The 21017-nt window shown below is 64.5% G+C and overlaps 15 non-coding genes across 15 annotated transcripts; 6 read left to right on the top strand and 9 right to left on the bottom strand.

The window, feature by feature from the left end:
* Positions 1–1316: 1316 nt before the first annotated feature.
* TRNAE-CUC (transfer RNA glutamic acid (anticodon CUC)) lies at positions 1317–1388 on the bottom strand. Its single transcript has one exon. It is a non-coding gene; the product is annotated as a tRNA-Glu (tRNA).
* Positions 1389–1674: 286 nt separating this feature from the next.
* TRNAG-UCC (transfer RNA glycine (anticodon UCC)) lies at positions 1675–1746 on the bottom strand. The gene has a single exon. It is a non-coding gene; the product is annotated as a tRNA-Gly (tRNA).
* A 608-nt stretch (positions 1747–2354) lies between these two features.
* Positions 2355–2426, bottom strand: TRNAD-GUC (transfer RNA aspartic acid (anticodon GUC)). Its single transcript has one exon. It is a non-coding gene; the product is annotated as a tRNA-Asp (tRNA).
* A 635-nt stretch (positions 2427–3061) lies between these two features.
* On the top strand, positions 3062–3144 carry TRNAL-CAG (transfer RNA leucine (anticodon CAG)). Its single transcript has one exon. It is a non-coding gene; the product is annotated as a tRNA-Leu (tRNA).
* A 1650-nt stretch (positions 3145–4794) lies between these two features.
* Positions 4795–4865, top strand: TRNAG-GCC (transfer RNA glycine (anticodon GCC)). The gene has a single exon. It is a non-coding gene; the product is annotated as a tRNA-Gly (tRNA).
* Positions 4866–8722: 3857 nt separating this feature from the next.
* On the bottom strand, positions 8723–8794 carry TRNAE-CUC (transfer RNA glutamic acid (anticodon CUC)). The gene has a single exon. It is a non-coding gene; the product is annotated as a tRNA-Glu (tRNA).
* Positions 8795–9080: 286 nt separating this feature from the next.
* On the bottom strand, positions 9081–9152 carry TRNAG-UCC (transfer RNA glycine (anticodon UCC)). The gene has a single exon. It is a non-coding gene; the product is annotated as a tRNA-Gly (tRNA).
* Positions 9153–9760: 608 nt separating this feature from the next.
* Positions 9761–9832, bottom strand: TRNAD-GUC (transfer RNA aspartic acid (anticodon GUC)). The gene has a single exon. It is a non-coding gene; the product is annotated as a tRNA-Asp (tRNA).
* Positions 9833–10467: 635 nt separating this feature from the next.
* On the top strand, positions 10468–10550 carry TRNAL-CAG (transfer RNA leucine (anticodon CAG)). The gene has a single exon. It is a non-coding gene; the product is annotated as a tRNA-Leu (tRNA).
* A 1650-nt stretch (positions 10551–12200) lies between these two features.
* TRNAG-GCC (transfer RNA glycine (anticodon GCC)) lies at positions 12201–12271 on the top strand. The gene has a single exon. It is a non-coding gene; the product is annotated as a tRNA-Gly (tRNA).
* Positions 12272–16124: 3853 nt separating this feature from the next.
* On the bottom strand, positions 16125–16196 carry TRNAE-CUC (transfer RNA glutamic acid (anticodon CUC)). The gene has a single exon. It is a non-coding gene; the product is annotated as a tRNA-Glu (tRNA).
* Positions 16197–16482: 286 nt separating this feature from the next.
* On the bottom strand, positions 16483–16554 carry TRNAG-UCC (transfer RNA glycine (anticodon UCC)). Its single transcript has one exon. It is a non-coding gene; the product is annotated as a tRNA-Gly (tRNA).
* Positions 16555–17162: 608 nt separating this feature from the next.
* On the bottom strand, positions 17163–17234 carry TRNAD-GUC (transfer RNA aspartic acid (anticodon GUC)). Its single transcript has one exon. It is a non-coding gene; the product is annotated as a tRNA-Asp (tRNA).
* Positions 17235–17869: 635 nt separating this feature from the next.
* Positions 17870–17952, top strand: TRNAL-CAG (transfer RNA leucine (anticodon CAG)). Its single transcript has one exon. It is a non-coding gene; the product is annotated as a tRNA-Leu (tRNA).
* A 1650-nt stretch (positions 17953–19602) lies between these two features.
* Positions 19603–19673, top strand: TRNAG-GCC (transfer RNA glycine (anticodon GCC)). The gene has a single exon. It is a non-coding gene; the product is annotated as a tRNA-Gly (tRNA).
* Positions 19674–21017: the final 1344 nt, after the last annotated feature.

Raw genomic sequence — 21017 nt, 5'->3', positions numbered from 1 at the left:
GACTGCCTGCGAGGTCGGGCAAAAAGAGCCATATTTTTCTCCTTCCTTGCAGAGAGCCCGTGAAGGACGTGCAGGTAGGGGAGATGTGGCTAAGACAACCTAAGTGTCCATCGGCCGGGAAATGGATTAACAAAAATGTGGCATATAGACACCATGGAATACTATTTGGCCATAGAAAAGAACGAAATCCTCTGGTCTGCAGCAACAGAGGCGGAGCTAAAGGTCACGATGGAACATCAAACGAGCCGGGCACAGAAAGACAGAGAGGGCAGGTTCTTACTCCAATCCTGGGAGCTCAAAATGTTCACCTTGTGGAGGTAGAGAGTAGAACGATAGACACCAGAGGCTGGAGAGGGTGTGTGGGTGACTGCGGTGAAGAGAGGTTGGTGAAATGGGTCCGAGCATGCGTTTGGATGGAGGGAATACGTCCCAATAATGTTCTACGGCAGAGTAGGGCGACTAGGGGTAACAGCGATGTACTAGTGCTTGTTTCCGAAGAGCTCCTGGAAGACAGCACCTGAGATGCTCCCAACAGGTAGAGATGACAGATGCCCACGGGATGGATGTCCCACATCCCCTCAGTTGACCATCGATCACTACGCGATGTACACGCGTTACCACACGTCACAGGAATCCCATCGATATCATGTCCGCATGAAGAAAAACATAGTCATGCTGCCAGGGTGACTGTCGCAGCTCTGCCTCCCTAGCGCTATGGCCCGTGGTCTCGGCTCCTCAAGTTCCGCTGCCATTTCCACCAAAGCCGCTGACACCCGTGGAGCCCAATCACGGATCCCGCGCTCAGGGTCTGGCACGCCTTGGGAAAGCCAGTGCGCTTGCTGACATGAGTGGCTCTGGCGGGTGGCCCAACCATTAGGCGCAGATCCCCCGCAGCCGAGAGAGAAGTGGCCCGTCAGCCACTCGGCTTGGCTTGGCTTGGCAGAAGCCGCTCCGCTCGAGAGTCCTGGCCCATTCCGTGGCCATCCGAGAGTGCCAGGGTGGCGGTGGTGGTGGTGGCGGGTCACCTGGCGGCCATGGGAGGAGAAAGCCTGACCTGGCCAGTGGGCTTTGCCGCTGAGAAAGAGTGGGAGCGAGGCGAGCACCTGACAAGGAAGGGCTGTGAAGTTGATGTTGCGAAGGTGGCGCCAGCGAGGCCAAAAGGAGGGATGGGTGGAGGTAGGCGGGGAGCGTTGGGGCGCACGTGGAAGCCGCGGGAGGTTGTGGCTGGGGCGCGGGACAAGCGAGCCAGCCTGTTGGTCAAAAGGGGAGGTGTGAAGGGGCCTGGCAGTTGGCAGGCAGAGCCAAAGAAGGAAGGCTTCCCTGACCGGGAATCGAACCCGGGCCGCGGCGGTGAGAGCGCCGAATCCTAACCACTAGACCACCAGGGAGAGGCGGCTTCAGGGCCCGGCTTGCGCCTCCTGGCCCCAGCGCCTCTGGCCCCAGCACTGGGCGCTACCTGGGCGCCTGTCCCCTGCTTCGGTTTAAAACAAACACCCGCAACCGGCCCCCGCGACGCCGGCGGCAACCGGCCTGCCCTCACGAGCAGCTCTGGCCCTGTTCGCAGCACACCCTCCAAACACCGCGCGCCTCCTTCCCGGGCGCACAGGCACGCAGCCACAGGCCAAGCTGCGACGCGAGCTCCGCGACGGGGACCTCCGCAAAAGGTCCGCCCGCTGCGTTGGCCGGGAATCGAACCCGGGTCAACTGCTTGGAAGGCAGCTATGCTCACCACTATACCACCAACGCCGCACGGCGCGGGCAGCCCCGCCACGCCGGCCCGGGGCTCCCACCAGCGCGCCGCCGACGCCCGGGGCAGCCCGGCCCCGACGCCCGGTCCGTCCGCCCGCCCGCAGCTCCGCGCTGCCGCGGCCCCGCCAAAGGCCGCCCCGCGCCCCACCGGTGCAAGGCCAGCGCGGCTGCCCGGTTCCGCCCGCCTGCCTCTGGGGGCGCTCTCGCTCCCTCGCCGCCCCGGGCCGCCAGAGCCCTTCCCCACCAGGTGCCCGGCGGCGACACGGCCGGCGCCGACGGGGTCCCCACTCCTCCGCCTCCCACCGGGCGCCGGGCCCTGTGCCTCGCAGAAAGCCTCTTCCGACACCCACTTTGGGCCGGCAGCTCTCTGGGCGCCGTGGGGGCCAGAGGAGGCCGCCCGGCTGCGGCGACCAAGCCGCGGGCGAGAAGAAAAGGTAGGAGGCCAAGGGGGCCCAGGAGGCCCAGGGGGCCCAGAGGGCCCAGGGGTCCAAGGGGCCAGGCAGGCCAGGCCCGAGATGGCGCCCTGCGACTAGCTGGAGGGCGGAGGAAGGAGAAGGAGGGCCCACAGGCTGGGTCCGAGGCGGCGGCCCAAAAAGCACGGCTGCCTCCCCGTCGGGGAATCGAACCCCGGTCTCCCGCGTGACAGGCGGGGATACTCACCACTATACTAACGAGGACGACGGCGGCGGTCGCCGGGACGCCAGACCCCACTCCGACCGCGGACGCCTAGCCCTGCCTTGATCCCCTCCCCCGACGGCAGGGGCCGGGCGCGTGCTCGCCTTCCACCCGCCACCCGCCACCCGCCACACGCCACCCGTCACCTGCCACCCGCCCCCCGCCACCGTTGGCACGACCTACCCCGACACCCAACAAAGCACCCTGCGATCCCGCTGGGACCCGGAGCCGGAGCCGGAGCCGGACCCCGACAGGTACCGGAGCGGCGTGGAACCTGCCCGTGCGCCCTGCCTGCTGTCTCCAACGCGGGGATCGCGCCGGGGCAGGAGGAGGCGCGGGCGAAACAGTCAGGCCGCTGCTCCTAGGACGCGGTGGGCGCACGCCCTGCGGGGTTCGGCGAGCGGAGGCGCGGGGGCTGGGGCGTGCGGCGGCGGCGGCCGGCCCGACGCGGACCCTTTGGGTCCGGGGTGGGGACGCGGGGGCGTCCACGCCAACGCCAGCCGGCTCCGTTCACTTGGCGCCCGCTCCGCCCGCGCGGTCCGTCGGTTGCGCTCCGAACCCAGACAGGCGCCGGCCAAGGGCGCAGGCGTCCGCGCCGGGTCCCAGCCATGCCAGCAGCGACGCGCCCCGGCGCGCCGTCAGGATGGCCGAGCGGTCTAAGGCGCTGCGTTCAGGTCGCAGTCTCCCCTGGAGGCGTGGGTTCGAATCCCACTCCTGACAAGCCGACCTTTTGGCCCGCCCGCCGGAGGGCAACGCCCATGGCAACCCTGGAGCACCTTTGGCCGCTTCCTGCCTTGAGCCCTTGCCCGCTCTCCAGACTCCAGCCCCCTTGAAGCAAGCCTCCAAAACGCCGCCGCTTCTCAGGCACGTCCGTTCTTCCTGCCCACCCGCCGGCTGTCGCAGAAACAGCCCAGGACCATGCGCCAGCGCCCGCGACCCTCTACCCATTGCCCTTCGGACAGACGCCCTCCCCACCACCTCACACGCCCTCTTCCCTGGCCCCACACACAGCGAGCGACCGCGACCACCTTCCACGCTCTTCCCTGCCTATCTCCTCCACCCGCCTTCTCCTCACTCGTCCAAACAGACACAGCCCAGATTCTTCCCCTATTCCTCCTTTTCCCTCCTTCCTCCCACAGGCCTCCGCCCACCGCCCACCGCCTTGAATCGCCGCTGCGCTGCCCAGAGGCGTCCTGGCCTGCACAGCCCGCCCGGTTTCACCCTCCAACTTCTGACCGCGGAACAGCAGCGAGCGACTCGCTCGTGGAGCCGCACACACGTCTCCCACCAGAGGCACGCCATCCAACATCCTGTCCTTTCCTCCGACCCCTCGGACCCCGGCCGCGCATTCCATTCTCCCGACACCCTAGCCAGGTCGCCGATCCCACCTCGCTACCTGTGCTCCCTTCCCGCTAACACCTGCCTGCCGGCCCACCTGCAGCCCGGACGCCTGCCGGCCAGAGGCAGCGGGAACCCTGCACACAGCCTGGCAGGCGAGTCCAAACCCGAAAAGACAGCCCAAGAGGAATCACGAGCGGAAGCCCTAGATCCCCGTCACCCGCCCACAAACGCCCGGCCCCGCCGGGACCAGCTCTGCGCCACAGCGCATCCCCACGCGGGAAGCCGCGGCCTGGGCCGTCCCAGCCACACCCAGCGCGCCTTCTCCAGGGTCAGCCAGCTGCGGCTCTGCCGAAGCGCTCCTCCGCTCCTTTCTCGCGCTCCAGCCTCCCTACCAGCCCAGGGGGCGGCACCCCAAGTGCGAGCCGGTGGCGTGGGTCAGAGCGCAGGAGCGAGGCGCCCACGGACCTGGTCTGCGTTTCTGAGCCGCAGGCCACGGCTGCGAGACCCGTTCCCCATCGCCGCCCCCGCTCGCTGACACACCACGCCCCCCACCCCCACCTGCAGGTGACACAACTGAGAAGGCCGGTCCGGCGGGGGCTGGGGGGGAGGGGGAAAAACATCCCCCCAAACAAAGAAACAAACAAACAAACAAAAACAAAACACAAAAACTTTGGGTCTGTGCCGGGGATCCGCGCTCAGCATGGCCCGCCACAGCGAATCTGCCCTCACGGGCATTCGGGCGCGGGCCACGGCCGGTCCTTCCCCTGGAGACCCCGGCGGGCAGTCTCTCGACCCTGGGCGGCAGAGAAAGCGCAAGATGGGACGAGTCGGCCTCTCTCCCTCCGCTCTCCCTCCGCGCCCCGCCTCAGGTCCCTCGACGTGACGAGAGCCTCCCCTTCTGCTCGCCCCATCGGGCCAGCCTCTCGTGGACGCTCCAATAGGACGGAGGCCCACGGCAGGCGGTGACCAGTGAACGGCGGCTGGTGGCGAGTTCCGCTGTGCCAGCTTCCGTTGGCGTTTGCCATCGGTGCATGGGTGGTTCAGTGGTAGAATTCTCGCCTGCCACGCGGGAGGCCCGGGTTCGATTCCCGGCCCATGCAGCACGCCCTCCCATTTTGGTGCTGCAGCAGCACCAAGGCGTAGCTGCGCTCGCCTCTGCCGCCTCCTTACACTCGGGGCGCGCGAGCGAGTCCGGCACCGGCTGCGCTCCCACGCGCGACGGCCCTCTGCCCTTTCTTCCGTGCCTCTCTCGACTGACTTAGGGATGAGCCTACCCCCCCGCACCCACACACCTTGGTGACAACAACCCCTCCGAACACGACAGCGCGCCAGACACCAGAACTTAGCAGCCTCCTGGTCCTGTTTCTCTTCATTGCCCTGCCACCGCCTCTGCCCGACGCATTTCACTTCACGGAACACCGCCAGGCACCACGGGCTTGCAGCCACTCGCCCCACCTCTTCTCTTCACATTTCACCACCTCGACCTCGTTCTCTCTCTCTCTCTCTCTCCCCCTCGCTGGCTCCCCACATCCAGCAAATGATGCCATGGTTGCCCTTCCAGTAGGAAGGAAGTCGCGACTCCGGGGAGTAACTCATCACTTTCCCCTAGTTGGTCACACAGTCCTTAACGCGACCACACGAGTGTACGCGTGGCATGTGCACCGTCTATATTCACCGTGTTCCGGCTACTCCACACTCTCTCCCCTCATTCTGCCGGCACCACCACCGCCGTGTCGCAACTCCCAACCTAACCCCAATCCACCACTTTAGTCGAGGATGCTGCCTTCTTTCTCTCCCTCGGACCTCTTTTCATCTCAGCCCCAGACACATGCCTGAGACGTGAATGTGCGTCCTGAAGACGGCTTATTTATGTCTCGGGTCCAGTTGCATGCCCTACCCTTTTGGGACGTGGGACGTGGCCTCCAGTCGCTCTGTCACGATGTCTCTCCCACCCTGGGCTGCTTGCCACCTCACCCCAGCCCCACTCCATACTCTGACCGCCCAGCCCAAGCAGCATCCCAGTCTCGCCGGCGCGGGTCCCCTTTGACCACACACACTTCGCTCCTGCCCAGACCAACCGGCTGAAAATGTACTGTTCCCACCAGCCTTCAGGCTCAGCCCTCCCTCCCCCACCTTTGTCTCACCCCACCCGCCCTTTCACTCACACACACACTCACACACACACACACACACACACACACACACACACACTCTCACACTCTCACTCTCTCTCTCTCACTCTGTCTTTCTCTGTCTCTCTCTCTCTGTCTCTATGTCTCTATCTCTCTGTCTCTGTCTCGCACAGCCAACTCTCCCTCTCGCCGTCAATTCCCCTCTCTCAGACGACTCATATTCCCCAGTCCTGGCCCCCTTCAGCCTCTTCAGACTCACGCCAGCTCCGCCACCAGCTGGGACCCCTCCGACCTATGGCATAGGCAGCCCGCGAGGTGCCCTAACGCCCCAGGCATCTGCACAACCTCCGTTTGACTGGACAGCCTCACTCCCAGACCTGACCAGCCAGCCCTGTGCACCCCCTGGACACCGTGGACTCCTTCTTCCAGCTCCCAGCACGTGACATGCTTCTCTCCTTTCCTTGGTGTCAGCCCTTTGCCCCGGGCTAGGGTGGACGCCAGCCACGGGAACAGACACCTTTGTCCATCGCTGTCACCCACTGACATCCTGACATCCACCCACATCACGCTGGCAAGCAAGCCAGCCTCCCGTGGGGATGGCAAACATCTCTATCCCCGATAGGGTCTGGTCCCTGCAGGTGATCCGACTGTGCCAAGATCCCACGAATGACACGGGACAGGTTTGTGCAGTTGGTTGGACGTCTACTTTGCCCCTACAGAGCGGTTTTGGCAACAAGTCGACTGACTTCTGCCATTGACCTGGGGAATCAGCCAAACAATAAGATCAATACGGGTTGAATAGAGGGTTGGAGAACTGGGCTCATCTGTGCTAAGGAGGGGATGGGAAAAAAGTCCCACAGCGAATCTTGGCGCTGGGGATAGGTACCATCTGCACATGTTCCTTGACATTTGGAGAGACGATAGAGAGCGTAGGTCAGGCAATGGGAAGCAAACTTCGGCTAGAATTCTATCAGGAACCCCAACCCCGCACGTGCGCTTTGGTCAGCCTGGCCGTTGGGTTTTCCCACGAACTGCTGCATCTCCACGCTTCAATGCCCGTGGCCAGGTTGGTCTGACTAATGGGACCTCTCAAGATTCATTTTCACATCCAGAATAGGCGAGAATCTCAAACCTGTCGACGGTGAGCGGGAGCATGTGTACGCACATGCACGTGTATGTTGCGGGAAGTCAGGGACCCCGAACGGAGGGAGCGGCTGGAGCTGCGGCAGAGGCGCGTAAATTGTGAAGATTTCATTTCAATACGGACATTCATCAGTTCCAAAATTATGCTTTTGTAATTTCTTACGCCTGTCTTTACTTTAATCTCTTAATCCTGTTATCTTCGTAAGCTGAGGATGTACGTCACCTCAGGACCGCTGTGACAATTGTGTTAACTCTACAAATTGACGGTGAAACATGTGTGTTTGAACAGCATGAAATCAGTGCACCTTGAAAAAGAATAGAATAACAGCGACTTTTAGGGAACAGGGGAAGACAACGGTAAGGTCTGACTGCCTGCGAGGTCGGGCAAAAAGAGCCATATTTTTCTCCTTCCTTGCAGAGAGCCCGTGAAGGACGTGCAGGTAGGGGAGATGTGGCTAAGACAACCTAAGTGTCCATCGGCCGGGAAATGGATTAACAAAAATGTGGCATATAGACACCATGGAATACTATTTGGCCATAGAAAAGAACGAAATCCTCTGGTCTGCAGCAACAGAGGCGGAGCTAAAGGTCACGATGGAACATCAAACGAGCCGGGCACAGAAAGACAGAGAGGGCAGGTTCTTACTCCAATCCTGGGAGCTCAAAATGTTCACCTTGTGGAGGTAGAGAGTAGAACGATAGACACCAGAGGCTGGAGAGGGTGTGTGGGTGACTGCGGTGAAGAGAGGTTGGTGAAATGGGTCCGAGCATGCGTTTGGATGGAGGGAATACGTCCCAATAATGTTCTACGGCAGAGTAGGGCGACTAGGGGTAACAGCGATGTACTAGTGCTTGTTTCCGAAGAGCTCCTGGAAGACAGCACCTGAGATGCTCCCAACAGGTAGAGATGACAGATGCCCACGGGATGGATGTCCCACATCCCCTCAGTTGACCATCGATCACTACGCGATGTACACGCGTTACCACACGTCACAGGAATCCCATCGATATCATGTCCGCATGAAGAAAAACATAGTCATGCTGCCAGGGTGACTGTCGCAGCTCTGCCTCCCTAGCGCTATGGCCCGTGGTCTCGGCTCCTCAAGTTCCGCTGCCATTTCCACCAAAGCCGCTGACACCCGTGGAGCCCAATCACGGATCCCGCGCTCAGGGTCTGGCACGCCTTGGGAAAGCCAGTGCGCTTGCTGACATGAGTGGCTCTGGCGGGTGGCCCAACCATTAGGCGCAGATCCCCCGCAGCCGAGAGAGAAGTGGCCCGTCAGCCACTCGGCTTGGCTTGGCTTGGCAGAAGCCGCTCCGCTCGAGAGTCCTGGCCCATTCCGTGGCCATCCGAGAGTGCCAGGGTGGCGGTGGTGGTGGTGGCGGGTCACCTGGCGGCCATGGGAGGAGAAAGCCTGACCTGGCCAGTGGGCTTTGCCGCTGAGAAAGAGTGGGAGCGAGGCGAGCACCTGACAAGGAAGGGCTGTGAAGTTGATGTTGCGAAGGTGGCGCCAGCGAGGCCAAAAGGAGGGATGGGTGGAGGTAGGCGGGGAGCGTTGGGGCGCACGTGGAAGCCGCGGGAGGTTGTGGCTGGGGCGCGGGACAAGCGAGCCAGCCTGTTGGTCAAAAGGGGAGGTGTGAAGGGGCCTGGCAGTTGGCAGGCAGAGCCAAAGAAGGAAGGCTTCCCTGACCGGGAATCGAACCCGGGCCGCGGCGGTGAGAGCGCCGAATCCTAACCACTAGACCACCAGGGAGAGGCGGCTTCAGGGCCCGGCTTGCGCCTCCTGGCCCCAGCGCCTCTGGCCCCAGCACTGGGCGCTACCTGGGCGCCTGTCCCCTGCTTCGGTTTAAAACAAACACCCGCAACCGGCCCCCGCGACGCCGGCGGCAACCGGCCTGCCCTCACGAGCAGCTCTGGCCCTGTTCGCAGCACACCCTCCAAACACCGCGCGCCTCCTTCCCGGGCGCACAGGCACGCAGCCACAGGCCAAGCTGCGACGCGAGCTCCGCGACGGGGACCTCCGCAAAAGGTCCGCCCGCTGCGTTGGCCGGGAATCGAACCCGGGTCAACTGCCTGGAAGGCAGCTATGCTCACCACTATACCACCAACGCCGCACGGCGCGGGCAGCCCCGCCACGCCGGCCCGGGGCTCCCACCAGCGCGCCGCCGACGCCCGGGGCAGCCCGGCCCCGACGCCCGGTCCGTCCGCCCGCCCGCAGCTCCGCGCTGCCGCGGCCCCGCCAAAGGCCGCCCCGCGCCCCACCGGTGCAAGGCCAGCGCGGCTGCCCGGTTCCGCCCGCCTGCCTCTGGGGGCGCTCTCGCTCCCTCGCCGCCCCGGGCCGCCAGAGCCCTTCCCCACCAGGTGCCCGGCGGCGACACGGCCGGCGCCGACGGGGTCCCCACTCCTCCGCCTCCCACCGGGCGCCGGGCCCTGTGCCTCGCAGAAAGCCTCTTCCGACACCCGCTTTGGGCCGGCAGCTCTCTGGGCGCCGTGGGGGCCAGAGGAGGCCGCCCGGCTGCGGCGACCAAGCCGCGGGCGAGAAGAAAAGGTAGGAGGCCAAGGGGGCCCAGGAGGCCCAGGGGGCCCAGAGGGCCCAGGGGTCCAAGGGGCCAGGCAGGCCAGGCCCGAGATGGCGCCCTGCGACTAGCTGGAGGGCGGAGGAAGGAGAAGGAGGGCCCACAGGCTGGGTCCGAGGCGGCGGCCCAAAAAGCACGGCTGCCTCCCCGTCGGGGAATCGAACCCCGGTCTCCCGCGTGACAGGCGGGGATACTCACCACTATACTAACGAGGACGACGGCGGCGGTCGCCGGGACGCCAGACCCCACTCCGACCGCGGACGCCTAGCCCTGCCTTGATCCCCTCCCCCGACGGCAGGGGCCGGGCGCGTGCTCGCCTTCCACCCGCCACCCGCCACCCGCCACACGCCACCCGTCACCTGCCACCCGCCCCCCGCCACCGTTGGCACGACCTACCCCGACACCCAACAAAGCACCCTGCGATCCCGCTGGGACCCGGAGCCGGAGCCGGAGCCGGACCCCGACAGGTACCGGAGCGGCGTGGAACCTGCCCGTGCGCCCTGCCTGCTGTCTCCAACGCGGGGATCGCGCCGGGGCAGGAGGAGGCGCGGGCGAAACAGTCAGGCCGCTGCTCCTAGGACGCGGTGGGCGCACGCCCTGCGGGGTTCGGCGAGCGGAGGCGCGGGGGCTGGGGCGTGCGGCGGCGGCGGCCGGCCCGACGCGGACCCTTTGGGTCCGGGGTGGGGACGCGGGGGCGTCCACGCCAACGCCAGCCGGCTCCGTTCACTTGGCGCCCGCTCCGCCCGCGCGGTCCGTCGGTTGCGCTCCGAACCCAGACAGGCGCCGGCCAAGGGCGCAGGCGTCCGCGCCGGGTCCCAGCCATGCCAGCAGCGACGCGCCCCGGCGCGCCGTCAGGATGGCCGAGCGGTCTAAGGCGCTGCGTTCAGGTCGCAGTCTCCCCTGGAGGCGTGGGTTCGAATCCCACTCCTGACAAGCCGACCTTTTGGCCCGCCCGCCGGAGGGCAACGCCCATGGCAACCCTGGAGCACCTTTGGCCGCTTCCTGCCTTGAGCCCTTGCCCGCTCTCCAGACTCCAGCCCCCTTGAAGCAAGCCTCCAAAACGCCGCCGCTTCTCAGGCACGTCCGTTCTTCCTGCCCACCCGCCGGCTGTCGCAGAAACAGCCCAGGACCATGCGCCAGCGCCCGCGACCCTCTACCCATTGCCCTTCGGACAGACGCCCTCCCCACCACCTCACACGCCCTCTTCCCTGGCCCCACACACAGCGAGCGACCGCGACCACCTTCCACGCTCTTCCCTGCCTATCTCCTCCACCCGCCTTCTCCTCACTCGTCCAAACAGACACAGCCCAGATTCTTCCCCTATTCCTCCTTTTCCCTCCTTCCTCCCACAGGCCTGCGCCCACCGCCCACCGCCTTGAATCGCCGCTGCGCTGCCCAGAGGCGTCCTGGCCTGCACAGCCCGCCCGGTTTCACCCTCCAACTTCTGACCGCGGAACAGCAGCGAGCGACTCGCTCGTGGAGCCGCACACACGTCTCCCACCAGAGGCACGCCATCCAACATCCTGTCCTTTCCTCCGACCCCTCGGACCCCGGCCGCGCATTCCATTCTCCCGACACCCTAGCCAGGTCGCCGATCCCACCTCGCTACCTGTGCTCCCTTCCCGCTAACACCTGCCTGCCGGCCCACCTGCAGCCCGGACGCCTGCCGGCCAGAGGCAGCGGGAACCCTGCACACAGCCTGGCAGGCGAGTCCAAACCCGAAAAGACAGCCCAAGAGGAATCACGAGCGGAAGCCCTAGATCCCCGTCACCCGCCCACAAACGCCCGGCCCCGCCGGGACCAGCTCTGCGCCACAGCGCATCCCCACGCGGGAAGCCGCGGCCTGGGCCGTCCCAGCCACACCCAGCGCGCCTTCTCCAGGGTCAGCCAGCTGCGGCTCTGCCGAAGCGCTCCTCCGCTCCTTTCTCGCGCTCCAGCCTCCCTACCAGCCCAGGGGGCGGCACCCCAAGTGCGAGCCGGTGGCGTGGGTCAGAGCGCAGGAGCGAGGCGCCCACGGACCTGGTCTGCGTTTCTGAGCCGCAGGCCACGGCTGCGAGACCCGTTCCCCATCGCCGCCCCCGCTCGCTGACACACCACGCCCCCCACCCCCACCTGCAGGTGACACAACTGAGAAGGCCGGTCCGGCGGGGGCTGGGGGGGAGGGGGAAAAACATCCCCCCAAACAAAGAAACAAACAAACAAACAAAAACAAAACACAAAAACTTTGGGTCTGTGCCGGGGATCCGCGCTCAGCATGGCCCGCCACAGCGAATCTGCCCTCACGGGCATTCGGGCGCGGGCCACGGCCGGTCCTTCCCCTGGAGACCCCGGCGGGCAGTCTCTCGACCCTGGGCGGCAGAGAAAGCGCAAGATGGGACGAGTCGGCCTCTCTCCCTCCGCTCTCCCTCCGCGCCCCGCCTCAGGTCCCTCGACGTGACGAGAGCCTCCCCTTCTGCTCGCCCCATCGGGCCAGCCTCTCGTGGACGCTCCAATAGGACGGAGGCCCACGGCAGGCGGTGACCAGTGAACGGCGGCTGGTGGCGAGTTCCGCTGTGCCAGCTTCCGTTGGCGTTTGCCATCGGTGCATGGGTGGTTCAGTGGTAGAATTCTCGCCTGCCACGCGGGAGGCCCGGGTTCGATTCCCGGCCCATGCAGCACGCCCTCCCATTTTGGTGCTGCAGCAGCACCAAGGCGTAGCTGCGCTCGCCTCTGCCGCCTCCTTACACTCGGGGCGCGCGAGCGAGTCCGGCACCGGCTGCGCTCCCACGCGCGACGGCCCTCTGCCCTTTCTTCCGTGCCTCTCTCGACTGACTTAGGGATGAGCCTACCCCCCCGCACCCACACACCTTGGTGACAACAACCCCTCCGAACACGACAGCGCGCCAGACACCAGAACTTAGCAGCCTCCTGGTCCTGTTTCTCTTCATTGCCCTGCCACCGCCTCTGCCCGACGCATTTCACTTCACGGAACACCGCCAGGCACCACGGGCTTGCAGCCACTCGCCCCACCTCTTCTCTTCACATTTCACCACCTCGACCTCGTTCTCTCTCTCTCTCTCTCTCCCCCTCGCTGGCTCCCCACATCCAGCAAATGATGCCATGGTTGCCCTTCCAGTAGGAAGGAAGTCGCGACTCCGGGGAGTAACTCATCACTTTCCCCTAGTTGGTCACACAGTCCTTAACGCGACCACACGAGTGTACGCGTGGCATGTGCACCGTCTATATTCACCGTGTTCCGGCTACTCCACACTCTCTCCCCTCATTCTGCCGGCACCACCACCGCCGTGTCGCAACTCCCAACCTAACCCCAATCCACCACTTTAGTCGAGGATGCTGCCTTCTTTCTCTCCCTCGGACCTCTTTTCATCTCAGCCCCAGACACATGCCTGAGACGTGAATGTGCGTCCTGAAGACGGCTTATTTATGTCTCGGGTCCAGTTGCATGCCCTACCCTTTTGGGACGTGGGACGTGGCCTCCAGTCGCTCTGTCACGATGTCTCTCCCACCCTGGGCTGCTTGCCACCTCACCCCAGCCCCACTCCATACTCTGACCGCCCAGCCCAAGCAGCATCCCAGTCTCGCCGGCGCGGGTCCCCTTTGACCACACACACTTCGCTCCTGCCCAGACCAACCGGCTGAAAATGTACTGTTCCCACCAGCCTTCAGGCTCAGCCCTCCCTCCCCCACCTTTGTCTCACCCCACCCGCCCTTTCACTCACACACACACTCACACACACACACACACACACACACACACACACTCTCACACTCTCACTCTCTCTCTCTCACTCTGTCTTTCTCTGTCTCTCTCTCTCTGTCTCTATGTCTCTATCTCTCTGTCTCTGTCTCGCACAGCCAACTCTCCCTCTCGCCGTCAATTCCCCTCTCTCAGACGACTCATATTCCCCAGTCCTGGCCCCCTTCAGCCTCTTCAGACTCACGCCAGCTCCGCCACCAGCTGGGACCCCTCCGACCTATGGCATAGGCAGCCCGCGAGGTGCCCTAACGCCCCAGGCATCTGCACAACCTCCGTTTGACTGGACAGCCTCACTCCCAGACCTGACCAGCCAGCCCTGTGCACCCCCTGGACACCGTGGACTCCTTCTTCCAGCTCCCAGCACGTGACATGCTTCTCTCCTTTCCTTGGTGTCAGCCCTTTGCCCCGGGCTAGGGTGGACGCCAGCCACGGGAACAGACACCTTTGTCCATCGCTGTCACCCACTGACATCCTGACATCCACCCACATCACGCTGGCAAGCAAGCCAGCCTCCCGTGGGGATGGCAAACATCTCTATCCCCGATAGGGTCTGGTCCCTGCAGGTGATCCGACTGTGCCAAGATCCCACGAATGACACGGGACAGGTTTGTGCAGTTGGTTGGACGTCTACTTTGCCCCTACAGAGCGGTTTTGGCAACAAGTCGACTGACTTCTGCCATTGACCTGGGGAATCAGCCAAACAATAAGATCAATACGGGTTGAATAGAGGGTTGGAGAACTGGGCTCATCTGTGCTAAGGAGGGGATGGGAAAAAAGTCCCACAGCGAATCTTGGCGCTGGGGATAGGTACCATCTGCACATGTTCCTTGACATTTGGAGAGACGATAGAGAGCGTAGGTCAGGCAATGGGAAGCAAACTTCGGCTAGAATTCTATCAGGAACCCCAACCCCGCACGTGCGCTTTGGTCAGCCTGGCCGTTGGGTTTTCCCACGAACTGCTGCATCTCCACGCTTCAATGCCCGTGGCCAGGTTGGTCTGACTAATGGGACCTCTCAAGATTCATTTTCACATCCAGAATAGGCGAGAATCTCAAACCTGTCGACGGTGAGCGGGAGCATGTGTACGCACATGCACGTGTATGTTGCGGGAAGTCAGGGACCCCGAACGGAGGGAGCGGCTGGAGCTGCGGCAGAGGCGCGTAAATTGTGAAGATTTCATTTCAATACGGACATTCATCAGTTCCAAAATTATGCTTTTGTAATTTCTTACGCCTGTCTTTACTTTAATCTCTTAATCCTGTTATCTTCGTAAGCTGAGGATGTACGTCACCTCAGGACCGCTGTGACAATTGTGTTAACTCTACAAATTGACGGTGAAACATGTGTGTTTGAACAGCATGAAATCAGTGCACCTTGAAAAAGAATAGAATAACAGCGACTTTTAGGGAACAGGGGAAGACAACGGTAAGGTCTGACTGCCTGCGAGGTCGGGCAAAAAGAGCCATATTTTTCTCCTTCCTTGCAGAGAGCCCGTGAAGGACGTGCAGGTAGGGGAGATGTGGCTAAGACAACCTAAGTGTCCATCGGCCGGGAAATGGATTAACAAAAATGTGGCATATAGACACCATGGAATACTATTTGGCCATAGAAAAGAACGAAATCCTCTGGTCTGCAGCAACAGAGGCGGAGCTAAAGGTCACGATGGAACATCAAACGAGCCGGGCACAGAAAGACAGAGAGGGCAGGTTCTTACTCCAATCCTGGGAGCTCAAAATGTTCACCTTGTGGAGGTAGAGAGTAGAACGATAGACACCAGAGGCTGGAGAGGGTGTGTGGGTGACTGCGGTGAAGAGAGGTTGGTGAAATGGGTCCGAGCATGCGTTTGGATGGAGGGAATACGTCCCAATAATGTTCTACGGCAGAGTAGGGCGACTAGGGGTAACAGCGATGTACTAGTGCTTGTTTCCGAAGAGCTCCTGGAAGACAGCACCTGAGATGCTCCCAACAGGTAGAGATGACAGATGCCCACGGGATGGATGTCCCACATCCCCTCAGTTGACCATCGATCACTACGCGATGTACACGCGTTACCACACGTCACAGGAATCCCATCGATATCATGTCCGCATGAAGAAAAACATAGTCATGCTGCCAGGGTGACTGTCGCAGCTCTGCCTCCCTAGCGCTATGGCCCGTGGTCTCGGCTCCTCAAGTTCCGCTGCCATTTCCACCAAAGCCGCTGACACCCGTGGAGCCCAATCACGGATCCCGCGCTCAGGGTCTGGCACGCCTTGGGAAAGCCAGTGCGCTTGCTGACATGAGTGGCTCTGGCGGGTGGCCCAACCATTAGGCGCAGATCCCCCGCAGCCGAGAGAGAAGTGGCCCGTCAGCCACTCGGCTTGGCTTGGCTTGGCAGAAGCCGCTCCGCTCGAGAGTCCTGGCCCATTCCGTGGCCATCCGAGAGTGCCAGGGTGGCGGTGGTGGTGGTGGCGGGTCACCTGGCGGCCATGGGAGGAGAAAGCCTGACCTGGCCAGTGGGCTTTGCCGCTGAGAAAGAGTGGGAGCGAGGCGAGCACCTGACAAGGAAGGGCTGTGAAGTTGATGTTGCGAAGGTGGCGCCAGCGAGGCCAAAAGGAGGGATGGGTGGAGGTAGGCGGGGAGCGTTGGGGCGCACGTGGAAGCCGCGGGAGGTTGTGGCTGGGGCGCGGGACAAGCGAGCCAGCCTGTTGGTCAAAAGGGGAGGTGTGAAGGGGCCTGGCAGTTGGCAGGCAGAGCCAAAGAAGGAAGGCTTCCCTGACCGGGAATCGAACCCGGGCCGCGGCGGTGAGAGCGCCGAATCCTAACCACTAGACCACCAGGGAGAGGCGGCTTCAGGGCCCGGCTTGCGCCTCCTGGCCCCAGCGCCTCTGGCCCCAGCACTGGGCGCTACCTGGGCGCCTGTCCCCTGCTTCGGTTTAAAACAAACACCCGCAACCGGCCCCCGCGACGCCGGCGGCAACCGGCCTGCCCTCACGAGCAGCTCTGGCCCTGTTCGCAGCACACCCTCCAAACACCGCGCGCCTCCTTCCCGGGCGCACAGGCACGCAGCCACAGGCCAAGCTGCGACGCGAGCTCCGCGACGGGGACCTCCGCAAAAGGTCCGCCCGCTGCGTTGGCCGGGAATCGAACCCGGGTCAACTGCCTGGAAGGCAGCTATGCTCACCACTATACCACCAACGCCGCACGGCGCGGGCAGCCCCGCCACGCCGGCCCGGGGCTCCCACCAGCGCGCCGCCGACGCCCGGGGCAGCCCGGCCCCGACGCCCGGTCCGTCCGCCCGCCCGCAGCTCCGCGCTGCCGCGGCCCCGCCAAAGGCCGCCCCGCGCCCCACCGGTGCAAGGCCAGCGCGGCTGCCCGGTTCCGCCCGCCTGCCTCTGGGGGCGCTCTCGCTCCCTCGCCGCCCCGGGCCGCCAGAGCCCTTCCCCACCAGGTGCCCGGCGGCGACACGGCCGGCGCCGACGGGGTCCCCACTCCTCCGCCTCCCACCGGGCGCCGGGCCCTGTGCCTCGCAGAAAGCCTCTTCCGACACCCACTTTGGGCCGGCAGCTCTCTGGGCGCCGTGGGGGCCAGAGGAGGCCGCCCGGCTGCGGCGACCAAGCCGCGGGCGAGAAGAAAAGGTAGGAGGCCAAGGGGGCCCAGGAGGCCCAGGGGGCCCAGAGGGCCCAGGGGTCCAAGGGGCCAGGCAGGCCAGGCCCGAGATGGCGCCCTGCGACTAGCTGGAGGGCGGAGGAAGGAGAAGGAGGGCCCACAGGCTGGGTCCGAGGCGGCGGCCCAAAAAGCACGGCTGCCTCCCCGTCGGGGAATCGAACCCCGGTCTCCCGCGTGACAGGCGGGGATACTCACCACTATACTAACGAGGACGACGGCGGCGGTCGCCGGGACGCCAGACCCCACTCCGACCGCGGACGCCTAGCCCTGCCTTGATCCCCTCCCCCGACGGCAGGGGCCGGGCGCGTGCTCGCCTTCCACCCGCCACCCGCCACCCGCCACACGCCACCCGTCACCTGCCACCCGCCCCCCGCCACCGTTGGCACGACCTACCCCGACACCCAACAAAGCACCCTGCGATCCCGCTGGGACCCGGAGCCGGAGCCGGAGCCGGACCCCGACAGGTACCGGAGCGGCGTGGAACCTGCCCGTGCGCCCTGCCTGCTGTCTCCAACGCGGGGATCGCGCCGGGGCAGGAGGAGGCGCGGGCGAAACAGTCAGGCCGCTGCTCCTAGGACGCGGTGGGCGCACGCCCTGCGGGGTTCGGCGAGCGGAGGCGCGGGGGCTGGGGCGTGCGGCGGCGGCGGCCGGCCCGACGCGGACCCTTTGGGTCCGGGGTGGGGACGCGGGGGCGTCCACGCCAACGCCAGCCGGCTCCGTTCACTTGGCGCCCGCTCCGCCCGCGCGGTCCGTCGGTTGCGCTCCGAACCCAGACAGGCGCCGGCCAAGGGCGCAGGCGTCCGCGCCGGGTCCCAGCCATGCCAGCAGCGACGCGCCCCGGCGCGCCGTCAGGATGGCCGAGCGGTCTAAGGCGCTGCGTTCAGGTCGCAGTCTCCCCTGGAGGCGTGGGTTCGAATCCCACTCCTGACAAGCCGACCTTTTGGCCCGCCCGCCGGAGGGCAACGCCCATGGCAACCCTGGAGCACCTTTGGCCGCTTCCTGCCTTGAGCCCTTGCCCGCTCTCCAGACTCCAGCCCCCTTGAAGCAAGCCTCCAAAACGCCGCCGCTTCTCAGGCACGTCCGTTCTTCCTGCCCACCCGCCGGCTGTCGCAGAAACAGCCCAGGACCATGCGCCAGCGCCCGCGACCCTCTACCCATTGCCCTTCGGACAGACGCCCTCCCCACCACCTCACACGCCCTCTTCCCTGGCCCCACACACAGCGAGCGACCGCGACCACCTTCCACGCTCTTCCCTGCCTATCTCCTCCACCCGCCTTCTCCTCACTCGTCCAAACAGACACAGCCCAGATTCTTCCCCTATTCCTCCTTTTCCCTCCTTCCTCCCACAGGCCTGCGCCCACCGCCCACCGCCTTGAATCGCCGCTGCGCTGCCCAGAGGCGTCCTGGCCTGCACAGCCCGCCCGGTTTCACCCTCCAACTTCTGACCGCGGAACAGCAGCGAGCGACTCGCTCGTGGAGCCGCACACACGTCTCCCACCAGAGGCACGCCATCCAACATCCTGTCCTTTCCTCCGACCCCTCGGACCCCGGCCGCGCATTCCATTCTCCCGACACCCTAGCCAGGTCGCCGATCCCACCTCGCTACCTGTGCTCCCTTCCCGCTAACACCTGCCTGCCGGCCCACCTGCAGCCCGGACGCCTGCCGGCCAGAGGCAGCGGGAACCCTGCACACAGCCTGGCAGGCGAGTCCAAACCCGAAAAGACAGCCCAAGAGGAATCACGAGCGGAAGCCCTAGATCCCCGTCACCCGCCCACAAACGCCCGGCCCCGCCGGGACCAGCTCTGCGCCACAGCGCATCCCCACGCGGGAAGCCGCGGCCTGGGCCGTCCCAGCCACACCCAGCGCGCCTTCTCCAGGGTCAGCCAGCTGCGGCTCTGCCGAAGCGCTCCTCCGCTCCTTTCTCGCGCTCCAGCCTCCCTACCAGCCCAGGGGGCGGCACCCCAAGTGCGAGCCGGTGGCGTGGGTCAGAGCGCAGGAGCGAGGCGCCCACGGACCTGGTCTGCGTTTCTGAGCCGCAGGCCACGGCTGCGAGACCCGTTCCCCATCGCCGCCCCCGCTCGCTGACACACCACGCCCCCCACCCCCACCTGCAGGTGACACAACTGAGAAGGCCGGTCCGGCGGGGGCTGGGGGGGAGGGGGAAAAACATCCCCCCAAACAAAGAAACAAACAAACAAACAAAAACAAAACACAAAAACTTTGGGTCTGTGCCGGGGATCCGCGCTCAGCATGGCCCGCCACAGCGAATCTGCCCTCACGGGCATTCGGGCGCGGGCCACGGCCGGTCCTTCCCCTGGAGACCCCGGCGGGCAGTCTCTCGACCCTGGGCGGCAGAGAAAGCGCAAGATGGGACGAGTCGGCCTCTCTCCCTCCGCTCTCCCTCCGCGCCCCGCCTCAGGTCCCTCGACGTGACGAGAGCCTCCCCTTCTGCTCGCCCCATCGGGCCAGCCTCTCGTGGACGCTCCAATAGGACGGAGGCCCACGGCAGGCGGTGACCAGTGAACGGCGGCTGGTGGCGAGTTCCGCTGTGCCAGCTTCCGTTGGCGTTTGCCATCGGTGCATGGGTGGTTCAGTGGTAGAATTCTCGCCTGCCACGCGGGAGGCCCGGGTTCGATTCCCGGCCCATGCAGCACGCCCTCCCATTTTGGTGCTGCAGCAGCACCAAGGCGTAGCTGCGCTCGCCTCTGCCGCCTCCTTACACTCGGGGCGCGCGAGCGAGTCCGGCACCGGCTGCGCTCCCACGCGCGACGGCCCTCTGCCCTTTCTTCCGTGCCTCTCTCGACTGACTTAGGGATGAGCCTACCCCCCCGCACCCACACACCTTGGTGACAACAACCCCTCCGAACACGACAGCGCGCCAGACACCAGAACTTAGCAGCCTCCTGGTCCTGTTTCTCTTCATTGCCCTGCCACCGCCTCTGCCCGACGCATTTCACTTCACGGAACACCGCCAGGCACCACGGGCTTGCAGCCACTCGCCCCACCTCTTCTCTTCACATTTCACCACCTCGACCTCGTTCTCTCTCTCTCTCTCTCTCCCCCTCGCTGGCTCCCCACATCCAGCAAATGATGCCATGGTTGCCCTTCCAGTAGGAAGGAAGTCGCGACTCCGGGGAGTAACTCATCACTTTCCCCTAGTTGGTCACACAGTCCTTAACGCGACCACACGAGTGTACGCGTGGCATGTGCACCGTCTATATTCACCGTGTTCCGGCTACTCCACACTCTCTCCCCTCATTCTGCCGGCACCACCACCGCCGTGTCGCAACTCCCAACCTAACCCCAATCCACCACTTTAGTCGAGGATGCTGCCTTCTTTCTCTCCCTCGGACCTCTTTTCATCTCAGCCCCAGACACATGCCTGAGACGTGAATGTGCGTCCTGAAGACGGCTTATTTATGTCTCGGGTCCAGTTGCATGCCCTACCCTTTTGGGACGTGGGACGTGGCCTCCAGTCGCTCTGTCACGATGTCTCTCCCACCCTGGGCTGCTTGCCACCTCACCCCAGCCCCACTCCATACTCTGACCGCCCAGCCCAAGCAGCATCCCAGTCTCGCCGGCGCGGGTCCCCTTTGACCACACACACTTCGCTCCTGCCCAGACCAACCGGCTGAAAATGTACTGTTCCCACCAGCCTTCAGGCTCAGCCCTCCCTCCCCCACCTTTGTCTCACCCCACCCGCCCTTTCACTCACACACACACTCACACACACACACACACACACACACACACACACACACTCTCACACTCTCACTCTCTCTCTCTCACTCTGTCTTTCTCTGTCTCTCTCTCTCTGTCTCTATGTCTCTATCTCTCTGTCTCTGTCTCGCACAGCCAACTCTCCCTCTCGCCGTCAATTCCCCTCTCTCAGACGACTCATATTCCCCAGTCCTGGCCCCCTTCAGCCTCTTCAGACTCACGCCAGCTCCGCCACCAGCTGGGACCCCTCCGACCTATGGCATAGGCAGCCCGC

This window comes from Gorilla gorilla, chromosome 1 (assembly GCF_029281585.2).
Source record: "Gorilla gorilla gorilla isolate KB3781 chromosome 1, NHGRI_mGorGor1-v2.1_pri, whole genome shotgun sequence".
Classification (NCBI taxonomy): Eukaryota; Metazoa; Chordata; class Mammalia; order Primates; family Hominidae; genus Gorilla; species Gorilla gorilla.
The sequence above is the reverse complement of the archived record's forward strand: the minus strand, read 5'-3'. Positions and strand labels throughout refer to the sequence as shown.